Source organism: Nothobranchius furzeri, chromosome 1 (genome assembly GCF_043380555.1).
Source record: "Nothobranchius furzeri strain GRZ-AD chromosome 1, NfurGRZ-RIMD1, whole genome shotgun sequence".
In the NCBI taxonomy this organism is placed as follows: domain Eukaryota; kingdom Metazoa; phylum Chordata; class Actinopteri; order Cyprinodontiformes; family Nothobranchiidae; genus Nothobranchius; species Nothobranchius furzeri.
Genome location: NC_091741.1, coordinates 74,049,307 through 74,061,185, shown reverse-complemented (window position 1 = coordinate 74,061,185; position 11,879 = coordinate 74,049,307). Strand labels below are relative to the sequence as shown.

At 39.9% G+C, this 11,879-nt stretch overlaps 1 long non-coding RNA gene across 1 annotated transcript; it reads left to right on the top strand.

Moving 5' to 3' along the window:
• The first annotated feature begins 3,399 nt into the window (after positions 1 to 3,399).
• LOC139069594 (uncharacterized) lies at positions 3,400 to 6,104 on the top strand. Its single transcript, XR_011520268.1, has 3 exons — positions 3,400 to 3,826; positions 3,954 to 4,086; positions 5,139 to 6,104. It is a non-coding gene; the product is annotated as an uncharacterized lncRNA (long non-coding RNA).
• Positions 6,105 to 11,879: the final 5,775 nt, after the last annotated feature.

Genomic DNA, 11,879 nt, shown 5'->3' with positions numbered 1-11,879 from the left:
CAAGGTCCTCAGGGGCGTTATAGCTAATGCCATAGAATTAGCAATGCATGCCTTAACCAAACATTTAATTAACAAATAAAAATAAATAAAAGCAAACTGATTAGTGAGGAATTATTTTACAAAGGTGGACCAAAGGACCAGAATTTATATTTTGTTTAATTTTGTTATAGAAAATATTTATTAATTTATTGTGTTACAGATATACAAGGTGTCACAATACTGTATAGAAACACAACCAAGTGTATCCTTGTTGTCATGAATGTATTTCTTGTTGAACAGTGTAGAGTAATAGAATCTAACTGAGCCTATCGAGCTGAACAATTGTTGTCATATGTAACTGTATTTCCAGAGCTACTGAGAATTATTTTTTAATAGATAATCAAATTGATGTTATGTTAGTTGAACTGTGAACCCAAACATGATTGGCTATGCCAATAGAGTGAAGCATTTGTTTAAGTCTCTAAGACTTTATGCTGTGATGTGACGAGAAGGGTCGATCCCAAATCCCTAACAGTCCTGTTGTTTACAGGCTGGTTTTTTTTATTCCATTGGGTTTTATCCCGACTTCAATGATCACTCACTTGGAACGAGAACTGGATGTCTTCCTGACGAGGGAGATGGCGAGCCTTAACCACTGATCGAACCAGGACATCTCAAATAACTGAAGAGCAGACTGCTCTCTTCTGTGATCAATCTAAACAGTGTGGTAGGAAAAAATCGCACCACTGGACTCTGAAGTCAATCATGGGGATTTGACTTGACGCCGGCTGACTTATATGACTCATATGATCAAATCTCATACCGACCATTATACTATTGTTGATTGTTTTCTTATGTTTTTATGTGTTATCTGTATGTGTTATGTTTCCCATTATCATTAAATGTTTGGTATACAGACGGTTTCATACTTTACCCGTGACTCCAGTCATTCTTAAACGACCTCCAGTTCTCCCCGAATCCAATTATTGGCCCATTTGTTTATTTTTTCTTTTAATTATCTTATTGTATCCTGTAATCCGGTTACACATTCAATAGAACAGATAAACTCTTTTTCAAAAGTTTCAGATTACTCTATAAACTGGTTAAAATCCACAGTTCTTCCAATTAATTTCTCTTTTGTCAATTTACTTAAAACACAATTGGAGTCATGGAATATCACAGACCTGGGAATTGATGTCTCTCCCAAGTTGGCAGATCTAACCAAACTAAACTACCTTCCAGTTTCAAAGAAAGTGGAAGATGATTTTGCAAGATGGAAATCCTTACCAATGTCACTCATGGGGAGAGTTGCTTAAAATGATGATCTTACCCAGAATAAATAACTTATTTTCAATGATCCCAAACAAACCACCAGCTTTAGATCGGTTCCATCACATAGCGATGACAGGGGACCATAGTTCCCCCCCCCCCCCCCCCCCCCCCCAGACTTGCCTGTCTGATAATTTAGGATTTGAAGTGGAAGCAGAGGCTGTATCAAGTGTAATATGATCTAACAAAAGATTTCTATACTGGTTAATGCAAAGAGTATCTCATTTTTCCAATTCATGAGGATAGTTTTCTCAGCGATGCATGTGGCAGTCAGAACCACGTGAAATAAAGATGTTTCAATCAGTAAAACAATGTTGATTTTATATTTCCTCATCAGGTTGATGCAGTGATAGTTTGCTCCTGTTGTATTGCTGTGTGTCCTTTTCCTTTCTTTTTTTCTCCTTCTGCAGGTCTAGAAGCAGACTCTTGTTCATCATTGATTGTTTATTTTCGTGGACCCCCTCCCCCCCACCATCTTTTGTCTCTTCCTTTCTTCTGTCTCCGTGTCTGGTCGAAATTACAAAGCATTCAAAAAAACAATAACAATAAAGTTTTAAGTATCAGGCGTGACATTAAAAGCAGATGCTTTGATGCTCCACCTGAGAGTAAAATCTGTAAGGCTTGTCACCAGCATTCAGACATCAATTCTGTTTGCTTCACAGCCAGACAGGACACGGTAAAAAAAAAAGAAATACTTGCTATGCTGTGTATTGAACAAGAAAAGAAAAACAATGGAAATTGAAATGAAACATAAAAAGAACACAAGGGGATTTAGTGATCTCTTCAATAATTTGACCTATCATTGAGAAATGTATCTGTAATAAAACATGGACTTATGTTTTATTTATTATTATTTTTAAATATCTAAAAACACAAATGCAACTGTTGTACCAAATAAAATGCTACATGAATAGCAACACACCTCATACATATCTGTGTTAAAGATGCTGTCTATGGCTGACACAAATTAAACAGATTTTACTGAAACATTCACCTTGGAGAGGTTATTGTCACAAATGTGTTTCTCTGCACTGATTGTAAGATTTCCTTTAAACAAACACACTTTTTTATGTAACTCTCAAGTGACAAGTGTGTGTGTGTGTGTGTGTGTGTGTGTGTGTGTGTGTGTGTGTGTGTGTGTGTGTGTGTGTGTGTGTGTGTGTGTGTGTGTGTGTGTGTGTGTGTGTGTGTGTTGGTTAAAAGACTGCAGTCAATGTTCATTGTACAGCAGTTTGTTTATTATTCAAACAGCAATTAGAACAACACTGCGGACCGCCTTCATGAGTAAATAGAAGGGCCTGACCTTGTTTTTTTGTTTTTTTTGCATTTGTACACATTATCATTTGTTATGAAGCTGTTCTCATCAAACACAGATGCAATAAAAATATGTGGATGCTACACAAGGACAGGATCTACTTTAATTTGTCCAATCTGCATGCTTGCTGGATATTTTGTGTGGTTAGCTGTTAGATTTAAGATGCAAATTGAATCCCACAGAGATGCCTCATGAACCTCTTGATGCATGCTTTGATTGCACTTCAGTTGTTATAAAACGTGATTTGAAATCTCCTCCGTCTGCAATAAATCTCCATAATGAAGCAAGAGAAAAATGTCACAGCAATTAGCACGTTTTCTTGTTTTTTATACTAAAGCTCATTGTATCAGAAATTCTGTGGAGGAAAAAAATACATTTAAAAGCTCAACTGTAATTTTTTTTCTTCGAATTTTGATAAGGACATCTGGCGTTTTTTTTAATACGATGAAAAATTACACAATATAGTGTAGCGGAATATAGTTGGTATATTCTTTACACTTTTATTATGTCCAGAGCAGTGGCGGCTGGCCAGTAGAGGGCGATAGGGTGCCGCCCTCCCAGTTTCCCCACTGTTTTAAATTTTTATTTAAAAAAATAAATAAATAAAATTAACAATAATCACATACTCTAAGTTAATTGTGTGTTTTGTAACAAAAATAAATCATATATATATATATATATATATATATATATATATATATATATATATATATATATATATATATATATATTGGTCTCTGCCGGTCTCTGCCGATCTCTGCCGATCTCTGCCGAGCGGTGGAGGCTGTGTGCTGTTTTTCAATCGCCCACACAGGACGAGACCAGCTGTCCAATTGCTGACAAGAAAATCAAAGGGTAGGAATGGGAATGTATCCAATCAGCGTCGACGTTGTTTCAGAACGTTTCAGAAGCATGATGGGCGATAGAGCTACCGCCAAGGCTTTCGTTGGTGTTCGGTAGAACTCGGAGAGTCTCGACTCCAGCACGTTTTTGGTCGTGACTCGTGACGGTCATGACGCAGACGCAGACATGGACGCCAGTGAGCCTACAACCAGGATACCGGATCTCAGCAGCCACTGAATTCAGTTCGGTCTCTTCTCCAGTATCCGTTCGAGAGGAGAACTATGGTGGAAAAACTTAATGTCAAAGAGCTTGGACCAGATCAGCCCGACGTAAAGATAAGCCAGCAGGACAAGGAGAGAGGTAAACTGTACACACAATGCTTCTCCCAAAATTGGTACACCAGGAAGCAGTGGCTAGCTGGATGCAATCACGCTAATGCGTTATTTTGCTTTCTGTGTTTGTTATTCAAAACGGCTGGGATCCACAGAAGGTGGATGTGGAACTTGTGTCTCATTGGGGACTCCATTCATTCTCTGACCGAGGAATGCAGCGCATCAGTGCAGCAGCCAACAAAGAAACGGAGGACGTTTGGACAGGGAGAACAGCAGCTGGGTGCAGAGGTAAGCTGTACATTACATTTCTGTAAACAAGACAATCAGAATCAGAAATCCTTGGTTGTCCCACAAACCGGGACATTTGTTTAATAACATGTACATTGTTTAATGTGCAATAACTGTAAAAACTAATTTCAACACACATACCTATTATGCATATTTAATCATGTAAATGTGTATTTCAAGTAAATTTGTACATACATCAATCTGATTCCATTTTACTTGTTACACTTCTGCTGCAGCAAACAAATTTCCCAGCTTTTGGGACAATAAAACATTTCTGATTCTCAATGCGATGTTTTTACATTTGAAGTAAAAACATCTCATTGAGAACCAGAAATGTTTTATTGTACCAAAAAGTGGGAAATATGACATTTGTAAGAGGATACTGATGACATTATTTCCTATGAAAGTGTTTCCACTTTCCATAAGTCCTAACAGTGTAAATTTCTGGCATTTTGTCTAAGTGGTGTTTACTACCATTACTGGAACAGTGACCTGCTCATAATTTTTCGTGTTCACTCAAATGTTGAAATTAAACAAAATGTTTTTGTTACTTGCCACTTGCATTGCCTATTTACCATTTATGGTCATGTTATTTTATGTGCAATTTAATGCAGTATTTTTCAACCTTGGTCCACAAGGCAGCGTGCCAATAGTCAGACACACCTGGATTAATCAGTTTGTCCAATGATGTAAGACAGGAAATAAAAGAGCTGTGCTTAATTCAGGAAATAGTGAAGTTGTGTACAAAGCTCAGAAAGCACAAGTTTGTTTAAAAAAAAATAGCACAGCCCCACCAAAAATATTTTTCACCAGCCGCCACAGGTCCAGAGATTAATCTATGGTCTGGGCTCTTATAATCAGAAGAGGTTGTTTTTACTTCAGGGAGTTTTATTCAAACACTTTGTATTAACTTAGAGACAAGAAGAGAGAGAGATGGGATCATTTAAGAATGTTTAATTTTTATAATTATTATTCAAACAATCCAGGACTAACTCTCTATGATGGATGCATATGGATTTGGATGCTGAAGTGTTGGTGTGTGTGTGTGTCAGTTCAGACTCTCCAGCTGCTGCAGGCGAGTCTGGGTGTAAGATGTTTTGACTACGAACCACGAGGACTTCAGGAGGAAGAGACATGAAACGCCATCTGTCGGATCTACGTACTGTGTCGGAGACTCCCGTGGTCAGATCAGGAATGCCAGGTCGACTCGGACCTTCCTTCGGTGCTCGGCTGATGGCACAGCTTTTGGAGCACGTCAAACCAGTCTACGGATAGCTCCACGGTCGTAACGTTAGATGTCCGCGTCAAGTAGCGAGTCAGCTTTTATTCTGAAGAAACCGTCGTCTTGTTGATGAAACGACAGAATTTTCCAGCTTGACAGTTCTCAGCTTAAAGTAGAAATACAGCTGGCCAGTCTGCAATTCACTTAGCGATGATGGTTTTGAGAGCTGGTTGGAGCTACGTTGAAACTCAGGCGGAACTGGATGGAACTGAAGTTAAAATGGCGTTGTTCTGTTTTATTAAACTCAGTTGTTTATAATTCTTAGCCAATCGGAGTGGACAGATTAAATAAACACTACAGAACTCTGCCCCACAACAGACCGGAGGTTCTGATTGGAATGAGCGAACAATGTGTCCTGTGTTTACATTATGTGAATCAGAATGTCTGGCATAGTTAGTCCTGTTATTCAATAAACACATAAATCATTACATTGATTTCACAGATCAGTCAGCTGATTATTATTGACTAACATTTGTTTTGATTAGCTTTATTAGAAATAAAGTTCTTTGATTAATTAATGAAAAGCATTCTTTGTCCTTCTTCTGTCTTCTTTCCTGGAATGTTAACACCAAAGCAAGCGCACGACCTTGGCAATTCATGCACACGGTCACTGTGTTAAAAGGGCAGCTGTTATGGGCAGAAAATAGCATTTTCATAAAGTTTCATGTACTCAAACAAATAAAAACTTAACTCTACGAGTACCTGTTGTACTATGTGTAAGTTTTACGTGAATTACCCTTTAAGTGAAGAAAAGGATGCAGCCCTCTCTGTGTGAGATGCAAAAGGATGATGCGAAAAGCAGAAAATGAAAGAACCCTGTCTGGTATCAGTGAATCCTCACATGAGATCAGTGTTGGGAGTAACGCCGTTTAAGTATAACGGCGTTTCTAACTGCGTTCTTCTATAGGTAACGGAATAATCTAATTAATTACTTTTCCTGCCGTTGCAACGCCTTTACCATTACTGGGGACGGAAGGTTGTGCGTTACTATGTGCTTGTCGAACGTTGAGCAACAGGCTTTCTGACCGCCACACTTCAGCTGCAGCCAGGGTGAGAGAGGTGTCGGTAACGCACTTACAAACACGATGATGATTGGCCGGGTGGGCGAAGACCCTCAGTGTCTCAGTCGCTGCCTGCTGTAAACAAAACTGAGCAGTGATGGGAATAATGCCATTTAAAATAACCGCGTTAATAAAAAATATTTCTTTCAGTAACGAGCAAACTAATTAATTACGTCTTCTTTTATCAAAACGTCGTTTCTGTTACTGATAAGAAAATGCGTGCTTTAATCAGTGCGGTGTGTTGAAGCTGTCATCAGCTGATCAGGGGCTAAAGAGGTAGATGTTTTCATCCAAGAGCATCACGGCCCGTGAAGAACGAGGAAGACGTGATGAATATCTATGGCTGCAGACCCCCCGCAGATTCGCTGCTGCAGGTGGGAATCTGCAGCAGCGAATCTGCGGGTCTGCAGCCGTGCCCTTCTTGGCGTGACAGCGGGACGTCCTGAAGGTCCGCTCACCTGTCCACCGCTCAGACGTCCTGATCTTCTACCTTCCTAGATCATCCAGCTGTAACCTGTTTCTGATCATGTCTTTAGTCCCACTGTAACACTGATGCATCAGTCTCAAACGACATGGAGCTCAGGTGTTATTAGAACCTGTGAGTGTTTACCACCCAGCTTCAGCTCTTCTGTGGTTGGGTCTGACCCACGTTAGTACATTTAAGTCCTCCATCAGGCTTGTGCCTCTTCTAGTGTCATTTTAAAGGATATTTATTTATTTATTTAACCGTTACTAGATTACCAGCAACAGAAATGCTGCTAAAAACACACAATTATGTGAAGCTGGAAAAATTAAAATACTGTGCAAAATTACATTTATTTCTGTAATTTAACTAGACCGAGAGACCATTTAAAGGCTCGGGAACCTTTACAGGTGTTTCTATTTGCAATTTTAATTTTAGCTGATAGGGGTCTTGTTAAATATCACACAGTGACCTTTTAATAGTCTAGATTAGTGTAATGTTCCTATTAGTAGTTCCTCCTGTTAAATGCTTATTTATTTAAATTATTCAGGTTTATAAAAAACATTTTGACATACATTTTATTATGTTCCAGTCATTAGTCATTTATATTTTATTATTCTAGTAATTATTGCATTCTTTAATGAAAAAAGTAACTAAGTAGTTATTTTTGTTGGTAATTAGTTACTTTTATGATCTTGTAACTCAGTTAGTAACTGAGTTACTTTTTTGACAAAGTAATCAGTAACTATAACTTATTACTTTTTTAAAGTAACGTTCCCAACACTGCATGAGATACACGCTGACAGGATAGAGGCAAAATTGGTTACGATGAAAAATTACACAATATAGTAAGATACACATGTCCAACTGCAAAGTGCAATGAACGACAAGACTTGTCAAAATACTATGTTGCAGAAGCAACATTTTCATTTATTTTTATGGAAAGGTTCCATTAACCCAGAACCATAAACTTTGTGTTTCTATAAATATTTCTATGTCTCAGCTTATGTTTATTAGAGAAACATAATGTGAAAGCTTTTCAACATTGTTTTTACCTCAAAGACCAAGTTAACTAGTTTTTTTTTTCATTTGCAGTGGTCTGTAGGATGAATGCATGCCTTGTGAGTCGACTTCTTTGGGAAAAAGCTCTGGTATTCCCGTTTCAGGAAGCAGAATTTATCCAGAGGAGTGGAGCAGAAGACTCAAGTTGTTAAGAGTTTTATTTCCTGATATTATGACATCTCTCCTCTGGCTGGACAGCAACACGACTCTACCACTGACTCAGTTTGCTTTGCAACGTTGATGTTTTATTTCCACAAGTAAATCAAGCCTAAAGGAGTTCTGCCATGTTGTAGAATTGCCAATGCTAACTGTTAGCTTCTGCTCTGCTCTCTCCTGGATGCTAAAACTACAACCTTTCCCATCACGAGCCAAGGTGAGTCCATAAATCTTAAGTGACAGTATGACATAGATCGGAGAGGCTTTTCCAGTCCAAGTGTATGCCCATTTATTTTCTATCAGATGCTAATGCAGGAGATGGGGTAGAACACTTTCATCTTTAGCTTAAATGTTAAACTCAGAGTAGTCAATCATAGTTAAAAATTAATAGTAAATTAAAGCTGCAAGCAGTGTCATTCGGCCCTCGCAGCTCTGCACTGCTCCAGCCTGGCTGGCAGCCCGGGGCACCCGGTCACATCCATGGAACATAAACATCGAGCTCCCGACACCAGACACCGCAAACGTTGTCCTTGTCCGCACCTCACCCTGACTAAGCATCTCCTCTGAGCCCACCATTAAATTACACATCTCACCTCTAGGGGATATTCTATCTTTACGACACTGGTGGTGTGATAACACAGACCAACTTTAATGCTACTCTGACCACGTTCTTTGAAGTTATTGAAGGTTAAAGTTATCTAAGGGGTGCTGTGACCAATTACAGAAAAATCCCACTGAGGTCAGCTTTGGTTGACAAAGGTGGTTTTCTGTTATTTTGGCATCAATCAGACATTGTGTGTGTTATCTAGAGCCAGCAAGCTGAAAGGGGTGGAGCTAAAGGGGTTTGAACCAATAACCACATCAATGTGTTTGGTGCAATCATGTGATGACACAAGCTAAGTATAATGCCATTCTGACCTTGTCTTTATAAGTTGATAAAGTTTGAACCTATCTAGGGGGCGCTGTGACCATTTACAACTAAATCCCATAGAGGTAATATCTGGTAATCAAAGAAGGTTTTCTGTTAATTTTGCATCAATCAAACATTGCATGGGTCATCTAGAGGCAAAAGGCTGTAAGTGGGCAGAGTTAGTGATTTGAACGAGTGAGCACTTATATGTGTTGATTGCAGTTGCATGATGACTCCCACCATGTTTGATATAGTTTGGAGATTTTTTGTAAAAGTTACAAAGGTTTTATTGTATATAGGGGGCGCTGTCCCAAATTTAGGTAAATGCAGTTTGTAGGTTCACAACAATCATTTGCGGTTAGTTTGGTGTGAATAGCATTATGCATGTGTTATTCAGGGTCTAATGTCTGTCAGGGGGCGGAGCTAAATTGATATCAACCAATGACCACAGGATTGTGTTGGGTGTCTTTGTGTGATGACAAGTTTAGTGCAGCTGCGACCTCGACTGTAGGAGTTATTACAGGTTTAAAGGTATGTAGGGGTGCTGTGGTGATATTATACAACTTTCACCAACTGTCTGGACTTCATTGACTAAAGGGGATGATTGTTGATTACCATGTTCAGTCTCGTGCAGATCGGAGGCTGTTTGTGGAAGTTACAGTCAAATGTAAGGTTATGGCGTCATGCCAGAATTCGCCATGGCATCAAAGCCCCTCCCTTTCTGGAAAGCTATCAGAACTGAATGGCCATTACAGCATCATGAAGGCAGTGCATGACCTTAGTGTCATGTTGACTAAATTAGAGGGGACAAATATGGGCATTTCACCATAAAACAATAGACTTCCTGTTGTCAGGGGGCGGGGCTTAGGTGATGTCAGCTGTCCACACTGTCATTGTCTTGAGATGTGGTCAGTGATCACACTGACAATGTTTGATATAGATCTGATCATGGCATGGGAGTTATTACATCAAGTAATGTAATGGCGAAAGGTCAAAGTTAAAGGCTTAGCCACGCCCACACCTTTCAACTTTTGAAAAATCCGACAACTGATTTTTTCCCCCATGTTTTAAGAGTATAACGTAGAAGTTTGAAGGCGATTGGTGAAAAGGGCAATGGGGCATCACTCTCCAAACAACGTGTGTAAAAACCACTAAATCAAGTACTTGGACCAAAATGGCCGACTTCCTGTTCGAGATTGACATTGGCTCCACAAGACTTTTTAGTATGTCTCAAGGCACTACATTGGTGTACCAAATTTCGTAGTTCTCAGATAAAGCACAGCTTGGGGCTGACAGTTTTAATGGACCTAGGGGGCGTTATTTCAGAAAACAGGCCACGCCCACAAACCTATGACGTCCATTTCTAATGGTGGTCAGACTAGGATTATTCATCAGATATTTCGTACTGGTATCGTGATAACTGAGGAAATGAGAGGCAAACGTATTTCCATTGTGTGATGGCGAATTTTGCCATGCTCCCAAAGCCCCGCCTTTTGTTGAAACCTGCCAGTACTGGAGGCCAAGTGACCTCAACTTGTCTACTGCTATTTGCCAGAGAATGCTGGTGAATGGATGAAAGGAGCTCAATAGGGAGCTGCAAAAAAGAGTGGCGTGGTGACAGGTCAAAGTTTGAGGCTTAGCCACGCCCACACCTTTAAAGTTTTGAAAAATCCGACTGTTGAATTTTTTCCCCTATATCTTAACAGTATATAGCAGAAGTTTGAAGGTGATCGGTGAAAAGGGCGATGGGGCCTCATTCTCCAAACGTGTGCGAAAACCACTAAATCGAGTACTTGGACTAAAATGGCCGACCTCCTGTGCGACTTTGTGCTTGGCTCCCAGAGACTTTTTTGTAGATCCTGAAACAATACATTAACATTAACATTTCATAACTGTACGACAAACTAAGGTTTATGGAGGGGCGTATTTTTCACATTCTAGGGGGCACTGTGGAGCTAGTTTTATTGCGATCTTTTTGAGACCTTTAAAATACAAAAATTTACACCACGCCTGACAGGTGTGCAAAAATTCCTGAGCTTTCATGTATGGTAAGACCTCCAAAAAGCCAATTTACTTGGCGGAAGAAATAAACAAAGCAGATACAATAGGCCTTTGCAGCGCTTTCGCTGCTCGGGCCTAAAAATGGTTCCTCGGTGAACCTGCTCTTAGGTTAAGACACATCTCCGTGGCCTAGGGATATAGTGTCTAGCTTAGGACTGGGAGATCAGGGTTCAAATCCCAGTCGGGTCTTACCAAAGACTTTAAAACTGGCATCCAATGTCATGTTGTGGGCAAGCTGTTTAACCCAGGACATGTTTAACCTCACGAAAAGATCAGGTAAGTAAAACTAAATAAAATATTTATTAAATGAGGATAAATGGAAACTAAAGACGCTGCTCCAAGAAACAGGAACAGGAAGGGACCAGAATCTAAAATGAGAGAATAAACAGTTGTAAATACGTGCCAGAACCAGAGAACCAAGAGAATAGTCTATAGTCTTTTGGGGGAAAATAGTTCTTACTGTCACACGTGCCGGCGAATGGAGCGGAGATGAAGTGAGGATCCAACGCGGGTGAGGAAACCAGGCAGACAGGTGAGAACTTTTGAACAGTCTTTAATAAGAGGCATGCAGGACAATGAAACAATGATCCAATAAAATACAGAGAACTGAAGGGGTTTAAATACAGGAGGGTAGGGAACTTGGGTGATTGGGAAAACGAGAGGCAGGTGAGAGAAATTAACGAGACACAAGGCTGAACCAAAACGGGGAGACAGGACAGGGTGTGACAGTACCCCCCCCCCTCCCCCTCAAAGGGCGGAACCCAGACACCCACAGGAACAAGGAGCAGGGCGGGAGGA